We start from the raw sequence: 20,547 nt of genomic DNA on the forward strand, positions 1-20,547 counted from the left end.
TTTATTGTGCTTTGACTATTTGGTCCTTTGTGACTAGGACTGCTCCCCACACTACAAGTTTCGCAATGACAAAGTCCTATTACATCTTTAATAGACACACATTCAATATCTATGTACAAAATTATGCCATAAGTTGAGTTTTGTACATTTTCAATTCAAAATTGTGTTCCCTATGTAAACCATACACATTTCAGCATGTCACTTTCATCATCAACCCAAAGAGATTACAAATATTATAATAATCCCTTATCATTCCAAGTGTGTTGCAATTCTCTCTCTCTCTCTCTCTATGTGGATCACGAGGTTGTATGGACCTACATAACCCTTTCACATCTTAACAAGTTCCTATCGACATGTGAAATGGTTGACAATGAGGAAAGCATTCCAAATAAATATACCATTAAAAATCTACCACATGAGTGGTACATTGTAAAGAAATTCATTGAAAGAGATTAAAATATTACACACGTGATAATCCAATAGGGGGTTTTGTTTGTATGCATTGTGTAAATCAAATAAGATGAAAAGAATGGTTACTCACATGGGCAAGCTCATATCCTCATCACACCCATTCAATTTACCCATATGCCATTATGTCAAATAAGAAGGAGAATCATTGTTGACAATTAAGGTCCAAATTAGAAAACTTTTGAGAAGCTTAAAAGCTAAGTTGTATTTTATATTATACATGACATAAGAAATGTGGAAAAAAAAACTGACAACTATATCAAGGGATGAATAAATGGGTCACATGGCATGCGCCACACCATTTGTTTGAACAAATACCACAATAGTTACTTTTTGGTTGGAAAACACTCATGAAACATTTCAAAAAAGAACTTGGTCCAATGTACTCCTTTAATGAATGTCTTTTACTAAATGAAAATTATAGATAATACAACACAAGAATCATGGAAAAATGTGGAAAATCCATACTCTTTCTCATTTTATATGTGTGCATGTATCTACGTATGAATGCATGCATATATGTAGATGTGCATGTCTATATACATATATTCATGCCTCATTCATGCAGTCCTGCATGTATGTATGCATATATTAATGCATATGTATATATGTATTCAGGCATGCATGCATGTATATACATATTCAAGCATGGATGCATGTATATACATATTCATGCATTCATGTATATATGCATCAATGCATGCATGTGTGTATACGTACATACATACACATGCATATATGTATATATTTGTGTGTGCGTGTGTGTGCACGCCTGCGAGTGCACGCGGGCGTGTGCATGCATGCACGTGTGTGCGCATCCATATGTATATGCATACATAAATACACATGTACACATATTACCTACCCCACACACACACACACACACACGTGTGTGTGTGTGTATGCACCAGGGTTCATGTGCATGCGCATGCACATGCACGAGACATGCACACATGCATGCATGCATGTGTGTGTGTGTGTGTCTCCATGCATGTGTGCATGAGTGTGTGTGTGTGTGTGTGTGTTTGTGTGTGTGTGTGTGTGCGCGCGCGCGCATGTGTGTGTGTACGTGCACGCACGTGTGCACATCTATCTACATTCACATGTGCAACTATCCACGTGCACATCTATCTGCATGTGTGTGTGTGCATGCATGTGCACGTGCAAGGTGGAAATCTGTCTTGTGCCAATCCCTCCATCTAGGTAGCCCTATAGGAGCAGTAAATAAGGTGGTTGTGCATAGTCCATGCATATATTACATTTTAAGGGAAAAGAAGGATGAGATGACAAGCATCTTTGTGCCATCCCTTCAATTTGTCCTCCTAGGTGTCATGTATGGATTACGTAATTGGGAAAGTGTTCAAGGATTTGAGCCCTCCAATATCGACTTTGAGGATTGAAACTTCTTAATCTATGTAGAAATGAAGGCAAAGTGTCATCTCACCGACTTGTATGTATCAAGAGCTACAATGTTGTTAACGTTGTGGCAACAAGAGCTAGAAGACAATCTAGAGCAATGAAGATGATATCATTGTGTGTGTAGAGCAATGCTAAAGTTTTGCTTGTAATGGTTCCTCCAAAAAGTGTTGAGACTCTTACCCAAGAAGTCTCCTACAAAAGAGGTCCCATCGAGAAGTCTCCTATGTATTGTGTAGAGACCGACATGTATATATATCTCTCAATGGAAAGAAGCTCCCACTCTTTGGGGTTCAGCATTGTCCAAGTTCACCTATGTATTCATGTGACTGATCTCACATTATGTCCATGCTCCCATACACTATCGTGCCCTAGCATGCCCTTACCATTGTATTCCCTCTTCTGATCTCCTCCTCCTTCCTCTTCCTCCTCCTTTCTTATCCTCCTCTTCCCTTCTCCTCCTTGACTTTCTCCTCCTCCTCCCTTCTCCTCCTTCCTCCTCCTTCCACTTCCCCCTCCCTCCTTCTCCTCCTCTCCTCTTCTCCTCCTCCTTCCTCCATTGATCTCCTCCTCAACCCTTTACCCCTTGAAGTCGTGAATGAGACTAGCTCTGCACTCCTCACCCCTGACTCCTCCAAAGCCCTGTAGTCCTCTCTAAACCCTAGGACTCCTAGTTAGCATTATCAACCTTATCACCCTGCAACCCCCTTCTAAAGCCTTGAACCTCCGTAGAGTTGAGAGCCTTTACCCATCGTTGTGATCAAGCCCTCCTTCTCACCTAAATGTGCACGAGAGTTGCTTTCCATGTTTTAGCCTACACCTCTCAATGGTATACAACCCGAGGACCTATACTACACTTGTGAACACCTATGCTACAACTCTGCTACAATGAGCAATGATATGACTGTAAGTGATCAACACCCTTGGAACCTATACTTGGGAGGGACAGTGACAATATTTTGGCACCACTACTGGGGAACTTAGTTCTTGAAAGTGAAAGCAAAGCATATGTTTGCCTATGTGACAAAGAACACCCTTCAAAAAGCCATTAAATATACAAAGGAGTGCAAAAATGTTTCCAATTGGTGCAAAATGATGAGATTTACATCCTTAAAAAGGGTGACTTACATAATCCTCTCATAAAAAAATTTAACCTTAAACACCGCATATCATATAAAATCAACCCCCCCCCCTGGGCCTCTGCCCCCCTCATTTCTTTCTTCTCACTTTGCAAACCACCTCCCTCTCTCCTCTATCTCTAAGTTTTGTCAAGCCTCCATATTTTCCATCCAACTCCAATTTTTGTCCTCCACCTTCCATCCACAATCTCCACCACCACCACCACCACTTTTTCCATCAAGCTAGCAAGTGCACTTGAGTTATCATAATGCTCGAGGGAAAGTGCTTCTCAAGCAAGCATACGGCTTTAATGGATTCCATCCTAGCCTTCTCGATGCTCGATATGGAGATCTCTTTTTGAGATATTCTCCTATTTCACATGCCCATGTAAGATATATTCATAATTAGTCTACAGATTATTCAGTTTGATTTGAAGAAAATGCAATCAATGTGATTTGATAGTAAGCATACCTCACAATACCACTGATCTTGAATATAGCATTTCTAACATCTTCTTGTAAGCACTCTTTTATTGTAATTGGTAGGATGAACTATCAAAGCAACAAAGAAGTCATGTCAACAATATAACATAATCATAATTACACTAACGCATCATGATTATCGGTACACTAATCCTACAGCTTAGAATACCTGTAAGAGCTTGTGCCAATCATGGGACTTGAGCCCACTAAGCTTATTGTCCTTTGAAAATGCTCCTTTCAAGCAATGCATGTACCCTGTGAATGTTTGAAAAGAGGCAATGCATGCCTTGACTACTGCCTCCTCTCTCGTAGAGAGGATCCATGTTGCTTTTGGGAGGATAACTTTTCTTGAAGCATGCACTTGGGGCCACAAACAAGACATCATATTCATAGCATGCAAGTCTTCTCACACTCCTCTTAAGTCTTTGGAACCAACCAAGTGTGCCCAAATAGTAGCCCCCACATTCTTGAAGATATGCATGGGATCCAAGAGATGATTGATTTGTAACTGACCCTAATAAGGAAGCTCATGAAAGATCGATAGCCTCTTCATACCACGAGGAGGTTCCTCTCCATTCGCCCTCCAAGCCTGAATCTAGCCACTTGCCTTCAAATATGGTGGTGGTGGATCAAGCTAACCTCCATGCATGAGATGGTCCAGCGAAAGGTATTGACCATGACCTTCATAAACATTTTTCCTCATATGTTTGGAGTATTGTGCAAGCGATTTCAAACCTAGTCCACAAATAGGACAAGCATGGTACCCACTTGTAACAAGTCCTGCATGTGTGCATGAATGTGTTAGTATAAGACATGCGTGTGAAGGAGAGTCATAAAAGCATAATCCTATATTATACATGTAAAGACACAATCACGTACCTACACACTCTCCATATCCTGGGTAGTCATGCATGGTCCACATCAAGATACCCCAGACCAAAATATCATTGGTATGTCTAGGAGCTCTGGAAATATCAAAGACCCGCACTCCTCTCCATAAGATCTGTAACTCCTCTATCAAAGGTGCCATGTACACGTCCATATTTTTGGCCTTGTACTTCCCTGGCACAAGTAGTGCAAGCATGAGGTGTCCCTTCTTTATTGTTAGCCATGGTGGGATATTGTAATTCACCAAGACTATGGGCCATGTCGACCAAGATGTCGAGCGTAACCCGAAAGGATTCACGCCGTCCATGGCGAGCCCAAGATGTAAGTTGTGTGGCTCCCTCGCAAAGTCCGGCCATCGATTGTCTATGTGCTTCCAAGCTACACAATCTACGAGAATCCTCAATGTGTCATCAGTGGACCGATGAGATGCATGCCATGTCATCAACTCTGCTATGGATTTGCATCGGAACATGTGTTGTATTCTTGCAATGGTGGGAAAGTGTCTCAAGACCTTTACCGATATCTGCTCACCCTGCAAGTCATCTCTATATCATTGTTCCCCACACTTCGGACAACTAGCCAAATCTCCATGCTCACGACGAAAGAGAATACAGTCATTACAGCAAGCATGGATGGTATCATAATCCATACCCACCGTTGTTAGCATCTTCTTCACTTCATCTCTTGATGCAGGCATGGTATTTGGTGCAGGCAACATCTTCTAGAGCAACCTATCATAATTCAAACATACATAGGCTTTGAATAATGATGATCCTCAAAGCAACAAAGAAGTCATGCCACTAATCCTATAGCTTAGAATACCTGTAAGACATTGAGCAAGCTTAGAATCCTACAGCTTGACATTGAGCAAACATTTACAAACTCCTGCACTTTGAATTAGAGTGACAGAAGTCTGTATTTGTTTGCTCAATGGTAGGCTATTGAAGCTTCACGTGGGAAAAAAGAGAAGGAAAGAAAGAGGAAAAGAGAGGAAAAGAGAGGAGAAAAAGGAGAAAAGAGAGGAGAAAAAAGACAGAAAAAGAGAGGAGATAAGAGAGAAAAAGACAGAAATTGAAAAGAGAAAAAGTGGGGATAAAAGAGAAAAAAAGAGAAGGAAAGAGAGGAGAAAAGAGACGAAAAGAGACGAAAAGAGGAGATAAGAGAGAAAAAGAGAGGAGAAAAGAGACGAAAAAAGAGGATAAAAGAGAGAATGATAAAAGAGAGTCACAATTCAAACATACATAGCTTCAAATAATGATGATTCTGAAACATACATGATGATTCTCAAAACAAACAATATCCAAATAATGAGTCAAATCAATGCGAAAACCATACCTCATTAAGGCCGAGACACTTGTATCCGACCATCCATAGTTTGCTTGCAGATTCAAGATTGAGAGACAAGCCCATAGTTTAGACATCCTAGCACCCTCGTACAATTGTGTTGATTGCAACTCTCGCATTTTGACCTCAGACTCTGACATCACGTGTACATGTGATGAAGTGCCCCTAAAAATAGAATCCATCATGTCCACCATACCCTCGTCATCATCCGAGAGACTATAGTCTTGCTCAAATTGTGAAGGTATATGCGCACCCTCGCCACCCTCCTCATCCTGTTTCAAGATTTCGTGTAAATATAAGATCTTGTCTCAAGGTTTCGTGTCATAATGGTATCCAATATTAACCGTCCACTCAAATAGCATTGACTTACCGATGATCCATCACCATGTGCAACACCAACAATGGGTACTAGTTTGGGCTCCTCCCCATACATCTGCAAGTGGTGCATGATAATACAACGTTGATGTCGTACTTCTTGCTTGCAATGAGTGCAATGACAATACAACCTATTCATAAGCCACTCTGTGCTTCTAGGTGTTGGCACATCATCTGACGAGCTTCCACTCGTCGTCCCTTCCATCTGCACACTTCTAAAATCACAACATGAGCTGCAAGGAAATCTATTAAGATCCAAAAAATAGCCATCCATGAGCTTCTTTTCTCTCTTTTAACAATAAGTGCCCTGAACCGTTGCTATATAGCGATGCTTTGCCCTATTCTGTCGCTATATAGCGATGCTTTTTGGATATAAACATCGCTATATAGCGATGCTAGGGGCTTAAACCTGAAACGCCGTGCGATGCTATCTTTGACATCTCTATTATGAGAAAAACAAAAATCTCTCCTCCCACCTTATATTCGATGACCTCGCTTTCCTCCTCTCTATTCTCCACTCCTCACCCCTACCCAGCCCATCTCCTAACACTTGTGCTCCTTCTCCACCCTTCTCCCTCTTTGCTTGTGTGAAAAGAAGTTTTTCAAGAAAGTGAGTCTCTTTAAGCAATGTAGGTTCATTTTTTGTGAGATTTCGTTTTGTGAGTATTGAAGCATGTTTCTCCTTGTATTGCTAAGGCTATGTGCTAGTTTTCATGCTTGATTTTCAGAGGCTGACAAAAAATGAGATTTGGTGAAAGAAAGAAGACTCACCTCTTCTCTTTTTGGTATTTCTCTTCCTCCTCTTTCTCCTTGTTTGTAGGCTTATGCTTGTCTCCTCAATCCAATCCCTTTGAGAAGTTGCTTCTCTAAACTCCTCCTTCCTTTAACTAGTTATTTGAAAAATGGTACGTTTCCTCTCTTTTGTAGGGCCAGTCCACAAAACACCGAGCAGGACTATTCCAGGTAAGAAAGTGCTTCCTCTTTTTTCCTTTTGTTATTTTTGTTATTTGCATTGGCCTACAGCTAGCGCCTTAAGCACTACCTGCAGTGATGGGTGTAGGAACCCTCTCGTCCCCTCTCTTCCCTTATTCCCTCTTCTTTCCCTCTTTTCCCCTCTTCCTTCTCTTCTTTTCCCCCCTTCTTTCCCTCTTTTCCCCTCTTTCTTCTCTTCTTTTTCCCTCTTCTTTTTCTCGTCTTCTTTTTCTCCTCTTTCAATCTGTTTTTCCCTCTTCTTTTCCCCTCTCTTTCAATCTCTTTTTCCCTCCTTTTCTTCTCTTCTTTTTCCCCTCTTTCAATTTCTTTTCCCCTCTTCTTTTTTCCCGTCTTTCAATCTCTTTTTCCCTCCTTTCCTTCTCTTATTTTCCCCCTCTTTCAATCTCTTTTCCCCTCTTCCTTCTCTTATGTTTATGCTCTTTGCCCCTCTTCTTTTTCCCCTCTTTCAATCTCTTTTCCTCTTTTCATCTCTCTTTCCCCCCCTCTTTCCCTCTTTCAATCTCTTTTCATAAGCATATGTATTTGCCTATGCTTATGCTTATGCATGAGCATATGCTCATATGCTCATGCATAAGCACAAGCTTATGCTTTCTCTCTTTCTCTTTTATGCTCATATGCTCATGCATAAGCATAAGCGTATGCTTTCTTTCCTTTTCTCTTATGCTTATGCTCTTTTTCCCTCTTCCTTCTCTTATGCTTATGATTATGCATGAGCATATGTCTCCTTCTCCTTCTCCTTCTCCTTCTCTGATTTCCCTCTTTTCCAGTTTTCCTCTCTTTCCCCCCCTCTTTCCCCTCTTTCAATCTCTTTTCATAAGCATATGTATTTGCCTATGCTTAAGATTTCTCTCTTTTTCTTTTATGCTCATATCCTCATGCATAAGCATAAGCATATGCTTTCTTTTCTTTTTTCTTATGCATATGCTCTTTTCCCTCTTCCTTCTCTTATGCTTATGCTTATGCATGAGTGTATGTCTCCTCCTCCTTCTCCTTTCATTCTCTTCTTTTTCCCTTTCTTTTTCTCTTATTTTCATAAGCATATGCCTATGCCTATGCCTATGCTCATATGCCTATGCATAAGCATAAGCATATGCTTTCTCAATGTATTCTCTTATGCATTTTTATTCTCTCTTTTTTCTCTTATGCATATTTGGTTATTTTTCCCTCTTTCAATCTCTCTTTCCCTTTTATTTCTCTTCTTTTCCCCTCTCCTTCTCTTATGCTTCTCCTTCTCTTTTGCTTCTGTTTGCTTTTCCTCGTATGCTTTCTGCTTCTTACCTGCTCTTGTTTTTTGTTTTTTGTTTTCTTGTTTATATCTACATTAGACATAGAATCATGTCACACGTCCGACGAGTACGAAAACCCTCATAGGAGGAGACATCATGATCTGTATTCTCCAGAGGACTTTGATTCCCCTCAAGGTGACACCTCAGGGGCCTACCCCTGCGACTACCCCTGGCCCGACTCCTCTCGGACGTAGCACTGTGACTACCCCTCGGGGAACTCCTTTACTAGCAGCCCATGGCTTTGTCGGGAGTCCCAACGAGTTTGTGCCACAGATGACCGATGAGGAGGTAGTGAGATTCTTCTCTCTCCTATCCCAGAGGACCTTAGCAATTCTCTCGCCTACACCGACGGCTGGACCTACTGCCCAATCATCCCCTTTAGCCCCTTCGACTGAGGGGTCATCACTTGGGCATGCCCATCGTAAGGGAAGGAAGAGTAGGAGAGCTTGCTTATGTTGTGCTGACTTGGGAGATATAGAAGAGTCAGCACACTCACATCCCTACAGGTCTACACTTGGTTCTGAGACCCAGTACTAGTCAAGTCCCTTGCCCTCTGCTACTCCCAATGCTACTCCTTGCTCTGGAAGCACTCGCATAAATACCTCTCGCTCTGACTCTGCCACTACCATGAGTCCTCCTTACCCGGTTGAGGACCTCTCCTATCAAATCACAGATGCTGGAGAGATAATAGAACATAAAAAGGGTGCAACAGTGATGGCCACCATGAGGCAGTTGATGAGCCACCACTTCAGGAGTGGTATAGCTATTGACTGGCGGTATCAAGATGACCAAAAGAAGTAGGCGGTCATCGATGAATTGAAAGCAAAATACCTTAACCCCCAAAATTGGGAGTTCAATGAGAATTACATGCGAGAGCGCATGGGTTTGTCTTGAAGCATCGTAGGTCAACCTTGCGTACTTCCATCATAAAGGGGAGGGCTAAACCCAGCTGGGCAAACAAAGCTAATTGGAAGTTTTTCAAGAAGCAGAACAGGGACCATCCCAAAATGTTCGAGGGTTAGAGGAGGGCTGCGAGGAGACGGCTGGATGCCATAGGTACTTCACACTTTGGTGCAAGTAGATGGTTGGCATTTGAGGCAACCGTGGTAAGTCTACTTCTTCTCATTTAATGTATTGTTCTATTTTTTTCACTACATATTGCATGCATTTTATCTAACTCTCATAAATTGGGCCCATAGCAACTTGCGATGGGTTGCCTTCCTACAGACACAGAGATGAGATGCGCGTTTCGCATAGGAACAAAGCCATGGTTTATTGAGCAGAAGGTAATGGGAGTGACAGTCGATTGGGCTGAGGTGGCTGCTCGCATGGTATAAGTCTACTCCTACTTGTAATCTCACTTTTTAACTGTTTTATTCTTTAAGTTCCAATCTAATTTCCAATTAATATGGTTTCACTCTTAGAATCAAAGCTCGAGCATCCCATAAGTGGAGGTGAGCAGTGATGATGAGGGATTAGGCTTACACGGCTTCAACAAGGGCCAAGGATCAGGCATAGCTCACGAGGGCCAGGGACCAGGCACAGCTCACGAGGGCCAAGGATCAGGCCAACAAGACAAAGACGACGATGATTCAGATGAGTAGCAGTAGCAGTAGTAGTAGTAGTAGTAATTTGCATATACTTTGCCATGTACATATGCTTTTGTATATCGGCTCATTTGAGCGATTTCGTATCAGCCTTTTTGAAAGGGTAATTTTGTAACAAACAATGTTGTATATCTTCGACATGTATATGCTTCTATTGCTCGATCGGTTCATTTGAGCGATTTTGTATCACCCTTTCCATAAGGGAAATTTTGTAATAATTTTTTTTTGGGGTAATTACTAAGTAAAAACATTAGTGGGGCAAAACAGGGTGTGCTGTGGCCGTATTTTGTCCCACTAATGTTTTCTTTTAGTTGCTAGATTAATCATTGCTATATAGCGACGTTTACCAGCGTCGCTATATAGCGACATTTACCAGTGTCACTATATAGTAATGTTTACCAGTGATGCTATATAGCGACATTTATTAGTGTTGCTATATAGCGATGCTTATATAGCAACCGTTCTTTTTCGATGCTTACAGCGATGTAAATAACAACCTTTGTGCCCGTCAAAAAAAAAATTGTGTAAAAAACGTCGGCATTTTTGTCAAAAAAGGGCCTATGCCTTGTAGTTTACCCTTCCCTCTTTCATTTTTCCATCACCCCCTTTCCTCCCCCATTTGCATTAGCATCGCTATATAGCGACGCTTATATAGCAACTGTTCTTTTTCGACACTTACAGTGATGTAAATAACGACCTTTGTGCCTGTCAAAAAAAAAAATTGTGTAAAAAACGTCGGCATTTTTGTCGAAAAAGGGCCTATGCCTTGTAGTGTACCCTTCCCTCTTTCATTTTCCGTCACCCCCTTTCCTCCCCCATTTGCCATCATCCTCCCCCGTCAATTTCGTCAAGCCCCTTCACACCTCCACCTCCCCTTTTTCCATCCATCCCAACCCCTTTCTCATCCTCCTCGTCTCTCCTCCATACACCCCTCTCTCTTTCACACTTCCCTTCCTCTCCCCACCACCCCTCTTCCATTTTCACACCCTTCCTCTCTCTTCCACCCCCCTCATCCTCTCTCATCCATCCCTCTCCCATTCACACCCCACTTCCTCTCTCCACCACCCCTTTTCCATATCCACCCCCTTCATCTCTCTCTTCCACACCCCCATCGTCTCTCCTTCATTCCCACCTTGTTTCTCCCCCCACCACCCCATGTTTCTGCACCTCCCACACTCTCTCTAAACCCCATCATTCTCTATCTTTCCCCTCGCCCCCCACACACACTCTCTCTAAACCCCACCCCTATCTCTGTTCCTCCTCACTCCCATAGCCACTATCTACCCTCTATCCCCTTGCCTTAGTGGGCGTGCATTGTTGCCTTAGCAAGCATACGCCATGGGCCACCATCTGTGAATTTTGTGGAGCATTGCGTCACTACCTTCCGATAGTCGCAAGCGCCACCACTAGGTGCTTGCGTATGAGCACTGTGGGCATGAGTGTTGAGCACCTCGACGGTCACGCAAAGGCACTACAAACATGCACTATTGCACCTTGATAGTCATGCCTGAGTGCTGTGAGTGTGCGGTGTTAGTGTGGCTCGATCGTCTTGCACCGTGCCTCTAATCGACGATTGTGTGTGGGTGCTGCCGACTCAACAGGTGTGTATTGCACCACCTCCCATGGTGTATGAGTGCTATCACCCTCAGTGAATGTGCATCGTACCTCACATATTGGCTCCCACACCCCCATCGATTGCTCCAACCACTTTGCAACCTGCACCCCCCAAAAGGTCCACCCTTATCCCAATGTAACCTATGCTGCCCCTTCAAAATCCAGGCCGCCACCGATGTCATACAACCATAGCCCAATGTTGCTATAACCATCTCGAGAAACAATCCCTTGCCTCAATCATAGATCCCCTGTGCTTGCCATAGCACACTAACGTGAGAAAGAGAGAGAGAGCACCTATTTCATTGATTTTGGACTTTTTCTGTTGTTTTTGGACGAAGCCCAAAAATCCTTCCCAAATGAAAAGTTTACTTTGTGAAAATATCCTTCCCAAATCAAAATTTTACTTTCTGAAAATATTCTTCCCAAATCAAAAGTTCACTTTGTGGCACTATCATATTCACATAAAAATCTTGTTTTTTCAATCTATACTTTTGCACCAACATGCAAGAATTTGAAATAATCCTATTTTAAAAATTCTAGCTATACCTAAGTTATTTGTTAATTTAATTATTTTTAATATTTTTCCTTGACGTGATAAATTTATAAATCCATGAAAGGAGACTTAAATATTTCATGTAAATAACATTGTCACTCGCAATATGCACAAAATTTTTAAAACTTTTAATAAATAAAAAAAGACATGATGCCATAAGACCCAAGTTTTGTATTGAACCAAAGAATTATAATAGCACTTATAGCTATCATTATATGTTTACATTGAGAGACGTTGCTCTTAGCTGGAGTCTTTGTATCCAAAATGATATAGATTGAACATATGTTTAAATTTAAATTGTTGCTCTTAAAGAGCCTCAATTCGTGCCATCTGCATAATTTGACTCCCCATTGTCTTATTGCTCAATGTCACGACAGTCCCTTGCCAGGTGCCATCTGCATTAACTCCCACTTGTCTTGCCAAGCCTTGCCCCTTGGGTGCATTGACTCCCCATTGTCTTATTGCTCAATGTGATAGTCCCTTGCCAGGTGCCATCTGCATTAACTCCCTATTGTCTTGCCAAGCCTTGACCCTTGGGTGACATCCAGTGCATATTTTGACTCTCATTTGACATAGGAGGTGATGACTCTGATTATGATTGTCTTGAATTGGCTTCTTGCCTAGTACCCAAATAAAATCCTTCAATGGACTTCAATACAAAGCTTTAATCATGGACATTCTTCATTTGCACTGTCTCCTTCTACTTCCTCCATGGCGAGCATCCTTAAAAATTCGTGTATATGCAAAATACTTTGCTGTGGTATTTTTAATTTTCCTTCTACCTCATATCCCATGCGCTTCTTTAATTTCTTTGCCCTTGAATGCCAAGACACTATGATTGTCTCCGTCGAAACTTGTGAGACCGCTTCGTCATTTGGGACCCACTCCTTCATTATACAATTAGTATACAATGTGTTGTTATCCATATTCTCCTTCCTGCCCTTTGGCTCATACCATACCGCTGTAAATGTTGTAGCTCTCCCTTGGTCATCTCTTTGCACATCAACTACTTTTGCAACCCAAAACTTCACATTCTCATATTCATCATCCGATGGCCGAACCACAACAAAACAATCGACCTCTATATCTACTCGTGGCATAAACTCTCTCTTCTTCGGTCCACAATATGGACGTGGGAGTAATGATACAAATTCATTTTCAAAGACTAGAGCTGGGCGCAAATCGTTATGAACATTTGGCCAAAACATATTGCATTCTTCCTTGACATCCTTTGAGCCTCGCATTCTCTCAAGGTCCTTTATTAAATTTCGTGTCTTGTTAATTATAGTGGTAGTGTATTCTCTCCAAGTAGGCTTCGAATCAGGATATCTCCGGAGCATTTCCTCTTTGCATGTAATAAATGCTTTTAATCCTTCTATTTCACAGTTAGACCTCTCATTGAATTCTTGTATAGGAGCCCATGTTGGATACCTTTCCTTGCTGGGAGTTGAAGTGAAGAGACTGTAAGGTTCTTCAGGTTCCCATTTTGTATCATGAGAATACTGCTGCCATTGCATTACGGGTTTTTCATCTTTTTTAAAAAAAAGAAAGTAGTGTGGATTGGTATGACCTGTCAATGCATCACCACCCGTTTGTATGAAAGGTAGAATGAAGCTCTTCCAATCATACATTCTTTCGAGCCTCTCACATACTGTACTTTCCTTATGACCACCAACTTGCCTGCCACATCTTCTTACCAAGTCATCTATTGTCTCCACATCCTTGCATTTAAGCTCTCTTTAGACTGTGCTAAAAACCTGATTGATATCCTCATGTGTATGCCCAAGATACAAAAATCCACATTCGACCTCATTGAAGATTCGATGAGCAACTAGCATGGAGCAGAATGCAAACATGAGTACATTCTTATTTTCTCGCCAGCAATTATCAGCTTGTATTCTCAAAGTCGGTGGTAGGCGACCTTTTTCTGCATGTACATTGCGAATTGCCTTCATAATAGATGTTACAACTTGATTGCTATCATGTAGATGCAAGGAATCAATCCATATATCTGCAAAGAACTTAATTCCATGCACTAACACTCCACATAGATGTGTCTTTAGAAAGTGCTTTCCTTGTAATTTGGGTGGAGTGGCAACAAAACGAGGCAATGTTGTTGTATTCTGATCCATGCCATCTACAATAAGGCACATGTAGTCATCGGGATGTGAAATAGCTTGCTCCTTCCAAAATGCATATTTTTGTCTGGAATGTTGAATAAGGTCATGATGAGATTTTCGGTTTTTTTTGTATAATTCCCTTTGATTTGGACATGTTGCACTCTCAATCGCTCGCTTTAAATCATCACAGACATTGCACTTTGACATTTTTTGCCTCCTTGGGATTTTAACATATCCAAAGTTCTTCTTCCAAAGAGTATACAAAGTATGAGAAGAAGCTACGGCATCCCCTCTTTGCCTTTGCTTTTCTGCAATAGAGTCAAATACTTCGAGCTTTGTCAAGCCCATTGGAAGGTGCATTGGAGTGATCGCATCACCGTTAGGGAGTTTGGTAGATATATGGGGTTGAGGTAAAGCATTTTCATGTATGAAGTCTTGCAAAATTGTTGCTGCCCTGACAGTTGAGATTCTTGATTTGGACCTTCCTCTATTATCGTGAATGCTAAATTTGTTGCCGCCCTTTGCCTTGGTGACTAAATCCCAATATGTACCATGGGATAATCCAGTAATATTGTTGCCATATGCCTTATTGCAAATCTTTTTTCCATTTACGAGAGGTTTTACCTTTTGTCTTGAACTTAGCCTTTTATTGCCATTCTGAAGAAAGCAAGAGAGACTTGTGAGAAGGTATTCATTTCTTTCGCTTCCTCTTCTTTGCCACATGTGTCCTCTACATTCCCTGATGTCTGCAAGATCAATGAAGCGCATACATCTTCGCTTGCAACATAGATATCCCAATGCATTTAACATGTTCTCCTCCTTTATTACTCTCTTCCTCTTTGGTTGCTTTTGTAGATCTGCTTGGATTCGCTTTCTCTTCATGCATATGTATGACCGTTTTCGTTCCTCGTGCATGTTGTTATCTATATTTATGCACTTCTTCTCCTCACATTTGTTTGTAACCAAGCATCCATGATTGGTCGTTGCATCCTTGGCCATATCACAATCAAAGTTAAATATTGAATAATCCTCTGTTGATCTCATCCTCGTTTTTAACATACTCTTAGGACCATTCAATGAATTCAATATTCTACGAGAGTATTGAGAACATTGAAACTCTTCCACTCCTGAGAGAACATCGCTCATTGGGACATCTTGCATGGCTTTCACAAATCCACAAGCTTGATTGACACCAGGTTTGTTAATATGCATGAACTCATCCACATTTGACAAGACATCGCTATTGAAACCTTTGCCCTTCTCACTATGCAAGAATTCATCCACCATAGATAAGGCTTCGCTTCTAAAATCATTTTGTTTCTCGGAACCAATGAACTCATCCACTCCAGATAAGATGTCACTTCTATAATTGAGTATATTGAAATCATCCACATTTGAAGTGATAGACCCTGGCACATGGGCACGCTTTTCAGGTCCTTTGATATTGTAGTATACCTTGTCTTTATCATTGAAAACCACGTCCCTCTTTCTCATGTTTAAAAATTGCATGCTCCATCTCATATTCTTGCCTACCTCATAGTAGGGATCACATAAGGATGTTATGTTATCAACCATACCATCATCAATGACTTTTAGAATCCTCATCTGTGCAAATGACCATTGCTCCACTTGTTCAAATCCCAATACTTCACCTTCTGCTATAGTCTTATTTGCAAATGATCTCATTTCCCCTATAGTAAAATCCAAGGTGGTGCACTTTGTATTCTTGATAATGTCTATTGCATAAGTCTCATCTTTGTCCCATGCTATAAATGATTTGTTGGATGTATTGTAGGGCATAACATCTCCAAGTGTTTCCATATCTCCACATTTATACTTTAGCTCAACATGTGTGCTAAGAATCTTTGATACAGTAACTGCCACCTTATCTTCGCCAAGTCTTCGAAAGTGGCAAACTGAATTGGGATCACTATCATGGATTGTAGCAAATGCAACTACTTCTCTTTTGCTACATAAAATCACATCCATCCTTGGAACAAAATCTATAGCCATCTCCTTTGTGAGAGTCCTTTGCAAGCAAGCTGCACTAGCAACAATTACATAAATATTAGTCTCTTTTTAATAATCTACTCATTTATTATAATTTTTAATTCGTACTTAATTTATTGGTGGGGGAAGTTATCCGATCAAGTACTCATCAGATGGACATGCCACTTTGCATGCAACTCAATAACACCTATGTTGAGGTGTGTGCAAAGTATTGGGCCCATCGTCTATGCTTTGCATGGTATATCACGCATTAAACACCATTTGTGCCTCAGTGTCATACACAACCATAAAAACACGGTCCTAGGTGTGTTATTCAAACAAGTACTTATCGGATGGGGGCTTCACTTTGCATGCAAGTGAGATATGCTTTGCATGGTCGATCACGCATTATACACCAATTTCCCCCTAATGATATGCACATCCGTAAAAAAACACGCCCTTAGGTGTGTTATCTGACCAAGTACTTATCGGATGGGTGTGCCTCTTTGAAAACAAGTCAATACCACTGAGGTTGAGGTGTAGGAAAAGTATTGTGCCCATCAGATATGCTTTGCATGGTCGATCGAGCATTAAATACCGTTTTTGCCTGAGTGTCATGCACATCCGTAAAAAAACACGCTGCTAGTTATGTTATCCGATCAAGTACTTATGGGATGGGCATGCCACTTTGCATGTAAGTCAATTCCACCTAGTTTAAGTTGTTTGCAAAGTATTGTACCCATCGGATATGCTTTGCATTGTCGATCAAGCATAAAACACCATTTTTGCCTTACTGTCATGCACAACCATAAAAAAACATGGTCCTAGGAGTGTTATTCAAACAAGTACTTCTCAGATGGGGGCTCCACTTTGCATGCAAGTCCGTTTCAACTGGGTTGAGGTGCGTGCAAAGTATTGTGACCATCAAATATGCTTTGCATGGTTGATCACGCATTATACACCGTTTTTTCCTTAGTGATATGCACATCCGTAAAAAAACACGCCCTTAGGTGTGTTATCCAACCAAGTACTTATCTAATGGGTGTGCCTCTTTGAGAACATGTCAATACCACCTAGGTTGAGGCATAGGAAAAGTATTCTATCCATCGGATATCTTTTGCATTGTCGATCGAGCACTAAATACCATTTTTGCTCTAGTAACGTGCACATCCGTAAAAAAACACGCTGCTAGGTATGTTATCCGATCAAGTACTTATGGGATGGGCGTGCCACTTTTCATGTTAGTGAAATCCACCTAGTTGAAGGTGTGTGCAAAGTACTGTGCCCATCGGATATGCTTTGCATTGCCGATCAAGCATAAAACACCGTTTTTGCCATAGTGTCATGCACATCCATAAAAAAACATGCTGCTAGGTATCTTATTCGATCAAGTACTTATGGGATGGGTGCTCCACTTTGTAGGCAAGTTTTTTTCAACTAGGTTGAGGTGCGTGCAAAGTAATGTGACCATCGGATATGCTTTGCATGGTCGATCACACATTATCCACCGTTTTTTCCATAGTGATATGCACATCCACAAAAAAACATGCCCTTAGGTATGTTATCTGACCAAGTACTTATCGGATGGGTGTGCCTCTTTGAGAACATTTCAATACCACCTAGGTTGAGGCATAGGAAAATTACTGTGCCCATCGGATATCCTTTGCATGGTTGATCGAGCATTAAAGTCTATTTTTGCTCTAGTGTCATGCACATCCGTAAAAAAACACGTTGCTAGGTATGTTATCCGATCAAGTACTTATGGGATGGGCGCCCCACTTTGCATGTAGGTCAAATCCACCTAGTTGAATGTGTCTGCAAAGTATTGTGCCCATCAGATATGCTTTGCATTGTCGATCAAACATAAAACACCGTTTTTGCCTGTGTCATGCACAACCATAAAAAAACACGGTCCTAGGTGTGTTATTCAAACAAGTACTTATCGGATGGGGGCTCCACTTTGCAAGAAAGTCCATTTCAACTAGGTTGAGGTGCGTGCAAAGTATTGTCACCATCGGATATGCTTTGCATGGTCGATCACGCATTATACAAAGTTTTTCCCGTAGTGATATGCACATCTGCAAAAAAACATGCCCTTAGGTATGTTATCTGACCAAGTACTTATCGGATGGGTGTGCCTCTTTGAGAACATTTTAATGCCACCTAGGTTAAGGCGTAGGAAAAGTATTGTGCCCATCGGATATGCTTTGCATGGTCGATCAAGCATTAAATACCATTTTTGCCTTAGTGTCATGCACATCCGTAAAAAACACGTTGCTAGGTGTGTTATCCGATCAAGTACTTATGCGATGGGAATGCCACTTTGCATGTAATTCAATTCCACCTAGTTGAAGGTGTGTGCAAAGTATTGTGCCCATCAGATATGCTTTGCATTGTGTATCAAGCATAAAACACTATTTTTGCCTTAGTGTAATGCACAACCATAAAAAAACACGGTCCTAGGTGTGTTATTCAAACAAGTACTTATCAGATGGAGGCTCCACTTTGCATGCAAGTATCTTTCAACTAGGTTGAGGTGCGTGCAAAGTATTGTGACCATCGGATTTACTTTGCATGGCCGATCATGCATTATACACCGTTTTTCCCCTAGTGATATGCACATCCATAAAAAAATACGCCCTTAGGTGTGTTATCTGACCAATTACTTATCAGATGGGTGTGCCTGTTTGAAAACATGTCAAGGCCACCTAGGTTGAGGTGTATGAAAAGTATTGTGCCCATCGGATATGCTTTGCATGGTTGATCGAGCATTAAATACCATTTTTGCCTTGGTGTCATGCACATCCGTAAAAAACACGCTGCTAGGTATGTTATCCGATCAAGTACTTATGGGATGGGCATGCCACTTTGCATGTAAGTCAATTCCACCTACTTTAAGGTGTGTGCAAAGTATTATGCCCATCGGATATGCTTTGCATTGTCGATGAAGCATAAAACACCATTTTTGCTCTAGTGTAATGCACAACCATAAAAAAACACGATCCTAGGTGTGTTATTCAAACAAGTACTTATCGGAAGGGGGCTCCACTTTGCACGCAAGTATCTTTCAACTAGGTTGAGGTGTGTGCAAATTATTGTAACCATTTGATATGCTTTGCATGGTCGATCACACATTGTATACCGTTTTTCCCCTGGTGATATGCACAGCCGCAAAAAAACACGCTCTTAGGTGTGTTATCTGACCATGTACTTATCGGATGGGTGTGCCTGTTTGAAAACATGTCAATACCATCTAGGTTGAGGGGTAGGAAAAGTATTGTGCCCATTGGATATGCTTTGCATGGTCGATTGAGCATTAAATACCATTTTTGCCTTTGTGTCATGCACATCCGAAAAAACACGCTGCTAGGTATGTTATCCGATCAAGTACTTATGGGATGGGCATGCCACTTTGCATGTAAGTCAATTCCACCTAGTTGAAGGTGTTTTCAGACTATTGTGCCCATCGGATATGCTTTGCATTGTCGATCAAGCATAAAACACCGTTTTTGCCTTAGTGTCATGCACAACCATAAAAAAACACGGTCCTAGGTGTGTTATTCAAACAAGTACTTCTCAGATGGGGGCTCCACTTTGCATGCAAGTGCGTTTCAACTATTTTGAGGTGCATGCAAAGTCTTGTGACCATCGGATATGCTTTGCATGGTCGATCACGCATTATACACCGTTTTTCCCCTAGTGATATACACATCCGTAAAAAACACGCCCTTAGGTGTGCTATCCAACCAAGTACTTATCGATCGGTGTGCCTCTTTGAGAACATGTCAATACCACCTAGGTTGAGGCATAGAAAAAGTATTGTGCCCATCGGATATCCTTTGCATTGTCGATCGAGCATTAAATACCATTTTTGCTCTAGTGTCATGCAGATCCGTAAAAAAACACGCTACTAGGTGTGTTATCCAATCAAGTACTTATGCGATGGGAATGCCACTTTGCATGTAAGTCAATTCCACCTAGTTTAAGGTTTGTGCAAAGTAAGGTGTGTGCAAAGTATTGTGCCCATCGGATATGCTTTGCATTGTCGATCAAGCAAAAAACACTGTTTTTGCCTTAGTGTTATGCACAACCATAAAAAAACACGGTCCTAGGTGTGTTTATCACACAAGTACTTATCGGATGGGGGCTCCACTTTGCACGAAAGTCTGTTTCAACTAGGTTGAGATGCGTGCAAAGTATTGTCACCATCGGATATGCTCTGCATGGTCGATTATGCATTATACAATGCTTTTCCGATAGTCATATGCACATCCGCAAAAAAACACGACCTTA

The sequence above is a fragment of the Dipteris shenzhenensis genome, chromosome 23 (assembly GCF_047967505.1).
Source record: "Dipteris shenzhenensis isolate YYH24624 ecotype China chromosome 23, Dip_SZ_1.0, whole genome shotgun sequence".
In the NCBI taxonomy this organism is placed as follows: domain Eukaryota; kingdom Viridiplantae; phylum Streptophyta; class Polypodiopsida; order Gleicheniales; family Dipteridaceae; genus Dipteris; species Dipteris shenzhenensis.